The sequence below is a fragment of the Cebus imitator genome, unplaced genomic scaffold (assembly GCF_001604975.1).
Source record: "Cebus imitator isolate Cc_AM_T3 unplaced genomic scaffold, Cebus_imitator-1.0 Scaffold550, whole genome shotgun sequence".
NCBI lineage: Eukaryota > Metazoa > Chordata > Mammalia > Primates > Cebidae > Cebus > Cebus imitator.
The window spans coordinates 479498-488588 of record NW_016107865.1 but is presented as its reverse complement, the minus strand read 5'-3'; positions in this window follow the sequence as shown (position 1 = coordinate 488588).

The window sequence follows — 9091 nt, the reverse complement described above, 5'->3', positions numbered from 1 at the left end:
TCTCAGCTCACTGCAACCTCCACCTCCTGGGTTCAAGTGATTCTTCTGCCTCAGCCTCCTGAATAGCTGGGTCTACAGGCACATGCCACCATACCCGGCTAATTTTTGTATTTTTAGGAGAGACGGGGTTTCAGCATATAGGCCAGGGTGGTCTTTCTCCTGACTGTGATCTGCCCGCTTCAGCCTCCCAAAGTGCTGGGATTACAGGCACGAGCCACCGTACCCAGCCTACCTTTCACTATTAAAAATAACATACAAGGTTGGGCGCAGTGGCTCCCACCTGTAATCCCAGCACTTTGGGAGGCCAAGGCGGGCAGATCATGAGGTCAGGAGTTCAAGACCAGCCTGGCCAACATGGTGAAGCCTTGTCTCTACTAAAAATACAAAAATTAGCCAGCTGTGGTGGCATGCACCTGTAGTCCCAGCTACTCAAGGGGCTGAGGTGGGAGAATCACTTGAACCTAGGGGTCGCAAGTTGCAGTGAGCCTGAGACCACGCTATTGCACTTCAGCCTCAGTGACAGAGTGAGACTCCCTCGCAAAAAAAAAAAAAAAAGCACACAAATAATCTGCAGTGTGTGAAGGCTTGTCTAAGACATGTTATGAGAAATAGGAACTACTAGAATGTGAGATGTTCATGTTTTCCATTGTAACCTAGGTATTTCAAGATTGTTCAGCAAAATCCTTATAGGAAGTTAGTCTCCCACCAGCAATAATTAAGATTTCCTCTTGCTCTATATTTTTGCCAATAGCTTGATGTTTTTGGACTATTGCCAAGCTAATAAGTTTGAAATTGTGTCTTTGATGCTTTAAAATTTATGTTTCTCTGATTGCTATTTATGTTGGTGGTCCTTTCCTGTATTTATTGGCCATTTGGTTTCCCCTACCCTGTATTGCCTATTTATAGCCTTTGCAAATTTTTCTATTGTGGTGTTTGTCTTTTTCCTGTTAAATTGAGGTGCTCTTTATGTATTTTTTCTTTCTTTCTTTCTTGAGACGCAGTCTCGCTTTGTTGCCCAGGCTGGTGTACAGTGGTGCAATCTTGGCTCACTGCAACTTCTGCCTCCCCGGTTCAAGCAATTCTCCTGCCTCAGCCTTCTGAGTGGCTGGGATTACAGGCGTGCACCACCATGCCTGGCTAATTTTTTTTTTTTTTTGTATTTTTAGTAGGGTCAGGGTTTCACCACGTTCGCCAGGCTGGTCTCAAACTCCTGACCTCGTGATCTACCTGTCTTGGCCTCCCAAAGTGCTGGGATTACAGGCGTGAGCCACCATGCCTGGCCCTTACGTATTCTTGATATTAACCTCTTGACATAGATAGAGGTTGCAAATGTCTTCTCTCTCTCCATGGCTTGCATTTCACTTTGTGATTTTTGTCATATAAAAGTTTTCTGTTTTAATATTAATGTAACTATCTTCTTCACTGTTGGTGCATTTTTATGTATTAAGAAGTCCTCAGTGTCATAAAGATATTAACCTTTTTTCTTCTGAATATGCTTTTTCACTTTGAGTAGTTTGGGAATATATTTTTGTACATTCGAGGTGTCTACCTCAGTTTTTAAAATTTTTAATACTCATATCCAATTTTCATAGTACCTCCTTTATTTAAAATTTTATCTTGCCAGACACGGTGGCTCTCACCTGTAATTCCAACACTTTTGAGGCTGAGACAGGTGGATCACATGAGGCCAAGGGTTTGAGACCAGTCTCACCAACATGGTGAAACCCCATCTCTACTAAAAATAGAAAAATTAGCCAGGTGTAGTGGTGGGCACCTGGAATCCCAGCTACTCAGGAGGCTGAGGCAGGAGAATCACTTGAACCTCGGAGGCGGAGGTTGCAGTGAGCTGAGATCGTGACACTGCACTCCAACCTAGGAGACAGAGCTAAAAAAAAAAGTTTATTCACCTCTGTCATATATCAGATTTCCATATTATTTGTAGTTCTTTCTGTATGCTCTTCACCACTACCATATCTTGCCCCAACACTCTTTATTAAATACAGATTTAATAAGAAAAGAATTACTAATAGGATGAGCACCACAGCACCATCGTTATTCAAGTTATTCACCATTGTCATGGCTATCTTGAAGCCCTATACTCCTATGAATTTTTGCATTGGCTTGTGAAGTTCCTAAAAACCTTCATAAGATTTCATTTGAAAAGAACTGCATTGACTTTATTGATCAATTTGAGGAGAATGGTCATATTTGTAATACTAAGGCTTTGTATTTATGAACATGGTATATCTCCCCATTTATATCTTTTATGCCCTTTAATAGTTTTATAATTTTCCACATAACGATTTATGATTCACATGTCTTGTAGCTTTTGCTGCTCTTATACAAAGTAACATATATTCTAGAGTAAATTGTATTTGTTTATTGCTGATAAAGACTTCTACCCATTTTTATCTATTGTCTATGAGGTAGGCTTTCTAAACCTTTTGTTAATTTTAACATGTACATTCTTTTTATATGAATAATTATGTCATCTGCAAATAATGATCATTTTGTTTCTTCACTGTATTTGGAAATGAGAGTAAATCCTTTTCTATGATCTTTCTACGTGATCATTGTTATTGAAATGTATGAAAAATAGAAAATATATACTTATTTGGAAATATAATCACCATAATTTTGTTTTAGTATAGTACAAATTTATACACACTAAGCATACTATAGCATAAAAATTTATACTACGTTGTATGTTGGTCATTCTAGTAATATATATGTGATCAATATCAATTCTTATGGTGTGGAACAAATAAATGGAAAATACCAGTTGAATTCAACTGAACAAAAATAATACTATTATATATTGTAGTACTGTCATACAAAGTCTATTTCTTATTTTTATAATTTAGATATTGCTTGTACAAGTATAATATTTACAAGCAACAGCTTGCACTAGTTGAATTTTAAAGAATATAATTAGATTTTTTAGAATTTTTATTCAGGTGTAATTGACATGAAAAACTACACGTATGTAAATTATACAGCTTAATAAGTCTCATATATGTGGTGAAACTGTCAGCCCATCATGATAATTAACCTGTATCACCCCCAAAATTTCCTCATGCCCCTTGGTAATCCCTCTCACCCACCGTTGATCTTTGTCATGGTGTTAATGTGCGTTTTTGAGAGGTGTATGTTAATGGATTCATACAGTGTATGTATCCTTTTTGCCAGGCTTCTTTCACTCCAAATAATTATTTTGAGATTCATTCATGTTAGGCATATCAACAGCTCATTTCTTTTTTATTGGGGAGTGTTCCTTCGTTATGTGGACTGCTGCAATTTGTTTACACATTCACATGCTGGTAGATATTTGGGTTGTTTTGTGCTTTGGGCTAATGTAAATAAAGCTGCTAATGAATGTTTACATAAAAGCCTCTGTGTGGACATATGCTGGCTATTGGGTAAATACCTAGGAGTGGAACAGCTAAATCACGTGGCAGGAATATGTTTAACTTTCAGAAACTGCCAATGTGTTTGTGCCATTTTACATTCCCACCAGCCTTGTATGAAAGTCCAGTTACTTTACATCTTTAGCACTCATACGCTGTTTTTAATTGAGCCATTCTAACAGTTGTGTAGTGTTACTCATTGTGGTTTTAATTCTGGATATAAGTTCATATTGGACTTGTCTTTTCATTCTCAGTCTTTTAAAGAACAGAAGTCTTTAATTTTGAGAAGTCAGATTTATCATGTTATCCTTCTGGATTGTGCTTTTGGTATTGTATCTATAAAATCTTTTTATAATCCAAAGTCACAAATGTCTTCTATTTTTATTTTTCTCTAGAAGTTTTATCATTTGGGTTTCACATTTAGGGCTACAGTCTATTTTAGGTTGATTTTTATGTATGGTTCAAGGTACTGAGAAAAGACCTGTTTTATATCTTGTGACATAGAGATAACCATTTATTCCAGCACCATTTGTTGAAAAGCTGTTCTTTCTCTGTTAAATTGCACATTTGTCTGTATATATGAATGAAAAAGTTGTTCATGTATGTGTGGGTTAGTTTTTGCACTCTAATTCTGTTCCACTGGCCTATTTATGTTGATGCCACTACTATGCTGTCTTGATTCCTTACCCTAGTTTTGTAATAAGTCTTGCAATCAGGTAGTATTATCCCTGCAACTGTCTTCTTTTTTGTTTTACCTATTTAATATTTTCTGAGGCATTTCCATATGAATTTAGAATCAACTTGTCAATTTCTACAAAAAGTCCTACTGGGATTTTGATTGGAATTCTATTGAATCTGTAGATTAACTTGGGAAGAAATGACATCTTAATATTGGGTGTTTCAACTCATGAACATGGTACTGGTCTCCATTTATATAGGTTTTGAATTTTTCTCAGGAGCATTTTGTAGTTTTCGTTACACTGGTTCTGTACATGTTTTCTCAGGTTTATCCCTCAGTAGTTAATATTTTTGATGCCATTGTAAGCAGTATTTTTATTTCAATTTCTAATTATCCTTTGATTGTATATAGAAATATAATTTATTTTTATATATTGATCTTGTATACTGCCCCCTTACTAAATTTGCTTATTGTAGTGGATATATGTTTCTGTTACAAGGCAGTTTGATTCTCTGTCACAACATGATGATCTAATTGAGTATTCATCATACTCCGTTAGCTATTGTCCATCCCAGGAGATGGAAATGACAGATTCACCATTGGCTATGCTGAAGCTTCATTCCCTAGCTGGGAAGATCACTTCCAAATGGGCCATGCTTTTAAGGATCACCCTTTTTAGAGAGGGAAATATTTAATCTGGTTCTTCCCACTGACTGGCAGCCATCAGCATCACTTTGAAGCTAGCAAAAATGCAGGGCCCATTTCATACCTACTGAACCAGGATCTGTATGTTAAGAAGTTCTCCCAGGTGATTTGTATGCACATTAGAGTTTCAGTAGCATTAGTTCCTATTGTCAAAAAGTGCCATGTAGATCTTTTGCTTACAGAAAGGCCTTTCAGGCCATTATCTCTTGTGAAGAATATGAAGGCTATTCTGACCACTGCTAGATTGTTTCATGAAATGAAGAAATTGGCTTAACATTTGTTTAAGACTTTTTACAGCACTTAATGATCTAGCATCAGAACTGATGGGGAGGCTATATGACCCTATTAGAGTTCTCAGGTAAGTGATTAGTATTTTAATCACAGTATCATTCTAGAACCTGGGAAGTCTGTTTTTCCTTGTCTCCATTTATTCATTCATCTCTATAACCACCTCCAACCTCTTTACCTTAGTTGCCTCTCAACTGAATTTCTTCTGACCACAACCAGCCATCTTTTCAGTTCACTCATTCTGATGATTCCACTACATGTGTTCTTTAATCATACCAGGATTTCTGGTTCATTTCCTCACCTTCTCCCAATCTCTTCTGATCTTTCTCCTTCACTTTCCTACTATATACTCAACCTCTCTTACCAATATTCTATTTCCTTGCCTAGCAGAAACCTAACTGCAGATCATTTTGTCAACTTTTTCTTTTCCTACATTAAGGCTGCTAGACATTGCTGGAAAAAAATCATTCAGTTTTGCCAACTGGCCCTTGTGCAGATGTCTGGGATTTTGCTGGGTCTCTTTAGCAGTCCTTCCCAGGCAGCTGAAGCTGCTGTAACAAATTGCTACAAACTTCATAGCCTAAAACAACCGAAATGTGTTATCTCACAGCTCTGGAGGCCGAAAGTTCCAAATCTGTTTTCTTCTGTCCCTCCAGAGGTCCTGGGAAGAATCTACTCCTTGCCCCTGAGCTTCTGGTAGTGCTCACTTCCTTGTCTTATGGCCACAACACTCGAGTCTCTACCTCTGTTTCCACATTGCCTTCTTATGTGTCTGTGTGAAATTTCCATCTGACTCTCTTAAGGACAATTGTGATGGCATTTTGGGCCCAGTGGATAATCCAGAGTGATCTCATGTCACTATTGTTAATCACATCTGCAGAGACCCTTTATCCAAAAAAGGTAACATATAAATTCCAAGGATTAGGATTTGAATTTTTTTTTTTGATGACCATTATTCAATCTAATGAACCAGTCAAAAATAATTATTAAACATAGCATATATTTAAAAGCATATGAAAATATACATGTACAGTTCACAGACCAAGAAACAACACTGTCCCTGCTCCTCAGGGCTCCCTCACTACCCTTCCCTGATTGGATCCTTAATTCTAAATGTTGTGCTAGCCTCCTTTCCTTTGTAACTTTAATTAATGTGTGGTTTTCATTGTCAGCTTTGAGAATTTCTATAAATAAAATCATGGTTTCTTTGCTTATTTTCCTTGCAAGACTTTGAGGTTTATCCATGTTGATGGATTTAGCTATAGTTTACTAATCCTCACAGGTGTGGTTTTGTTGTATAAATATACTATAATTTATGTGTCCATTTTATTGGTGGACATTTGGATTGTTTGGAGCTTTCACTGTTATGAAGCAATACAGTGGAATTGGTGAGATATAGAATATATATGCATGTTCAACTTTAGTAATACCAGACCTCCCACCCTCCCACCTCAGCCTCTCAAGTAGCTGAGACTAAAGGCTCACGCTACCATGCTCAGCTAATTTTTGTATTTTTTAGTAGAGACAGGGTTTTTAGATGTTGGCCAGGCTGGTCTCAAACTCCTGACCTCAGATGACCCACCTGCCTCAGCTTCCCAAAGTGCTGGCATTACAGGCATGAGCCACCATGCCCGGCCTCCAAACCACTTTCACGATGGTTCTACCCATTGACATGGTTTGGTTGTTTTGTCCCTCCAGATCTTACATTAAAAATGTGACCTCCAACACTGGAGGTGGGGCCTGGTGAGAGGTGTTTGGATCATCAGAGTGGATTTTTCATGAAAGTCTTGGAGCTGCCCTCCTGATAATAAGTGAGTTTTCACTCAGTTTACGCGAGATCTGGTTGTTTAACAGAGAGTGTAGCACTTCCTCATTTGCTTCATCTTGCACCTGCTCTTGCCATTTGATGCACCTCGCCCCCTTTGCCTTCCACCATGACTGGAAGTTTCCTGAGGCCTCACCAGAAGCAGATGATGCACCATGCTTTTCATGCAGCCTGCAAAACCATGAGCCAATTAAACATCTTTTCTTCATTAATCACCCAGCCTCAGGTATTCCTGTATAGCAACACAAAATGAACTAACTCACCCACCTATCCTCCCTCTGTAGCAGATGAGGGAGACCATGGTTTCACAGTCTTATCAGTGGTTAGCATTGTTTCACTGTTTAATTTTTGCCAGTTTGGTGAATGTGAGATAGTTCATACTGATTTTAATTTCCCTGATTATGATGGCTTAAACATCATTTCCTAATATTCATTTTTTTTTCTGTGAAATTAGTTGTTATTTTTACTTTTTTTCTCAATGAGTTGTAGTTCCATAATATTCTGGATGCTATGGTTTGGTTATATGTGTCACAGATAACTTCTCCCAAGCCCATATAATAAGTTGGGAAGTATTTTCCCTTATTCTATACTCTGAAATAATTTAATTAGTTGGAATTGTTCACCTTTAATATTCATAGAACTCACCAGTAAAACTATTGGGGCCTAGAATTCTCTTTGTGGGAAGATTATTTTTAAACTGCTGATTCAGCCAGGTACCCATGACTTATACATGTAATCCCAACATTTTGGGAGGCTGAGGCAAGAGGATCACTTGAGGTTAGGAGTTCAAGACCAGCCTGGGTAACAAAGCAAGACTCTGTCTCTACAAAAAAAAAAAAAAAAATCAGAAAAATTAGCCAGTCATGGTGGCACGCAACTCTAGTCCTAGCTACTCAGGAGGCTGAGGTGGGAGGATCACTTGAGCACAAGAGTTCAAAACTGCAGTGAGCTATGATCAAGGCACTGTACTCCAGCCTGCGTGACAGAGTGAGGCGCTGTCTCAAAAAAAAAAAAAAAAAAAAATTACGATTCCTCTTGCTTTTGTTTATAGAACTATTCAGGTTTTTTTATTCTCCTCATTCAGTTATTCTTTACCAGGAATTTTTCCATTTCATCTGAATTTCTAAATTTATTAATATGAAGTTGATCACAGCCTGTTGATTATCTTTCTAATGGCTGCACCGTCTGAACATATGTTCCTTCTTTCATTCCTATTATTTTTGTGCCTTTTTTCCATCCATATTGTTAGAGGTGTGTCAGTTTGATCTCTTTTCAAATGATCAAGTCTGACTTTATTGATCCTTGCTCTTTTATGTTTGTTTTATTTCTCTTAATTTCTACTCTTGTCTTCGTTAGCTCTTCTATTTTCTTTCCTTTTTTTTTTTTTCTTTTTTTTTTAATTTTGAGACAGTCTCACTTAGCCACCCAGGCTGGAGTGCAATGGCGCATTCTCGGCTCACTGCAACCTCTGCCTCTCAGGTTCAAGAAATTCTCCAGCCTCACCCTCCCAAGTAGCTGGGATTATAGGTGCATGCCACCACACCCAGCTAATTTAACTTTCTTTGGGTCTGTTTTGCTGCTTTTTTTCCCTAACTCAACATGGTGACTTAGCTCATTAATTTTGCAGCCTTTCTTTTCCTCTAACATACACATTTGAGATTTTACATTTTCTACTAACTACTGCTTTAGCTTTATCTCACAAGTTTTTGATATGCAGTATTTTGATCATAGTTCTAAATCAAATTTCCCATCATAATTCTTCTTTGATATTCTAATTATTTAGTAATATGTTTCCAAACATATGGAATTTTCTTTTTTTTTTTTATTGACTACTAAGATAATCACATTGTGGTTTCTGCAATAATTAGGTCCTTTAAATTTGCTAAGACTTGCTTTCTGGCCTAGTTTATGGTCAAAAGTTTTAACTTTTTCATGTGCTTGAAAATATATATTCTGTTGAGTGTGATGTACTATGTTTGCCTTATATATCAGCTTATTACTTCTAACATTTAAATTTATATGTTAACCAAAGCACACGTAAAATAAGGAAACAATACATTGAAAATGGAAAATACATATATATTAAGCAAAGCAGATTTACCTGTTTGGGATTTTCTCAGTAATTAAATCTGTAGGTTTATGTCTTTTGCCAAATTTAAGGAGTTTTCAGCCATTATTTCTTCCAGT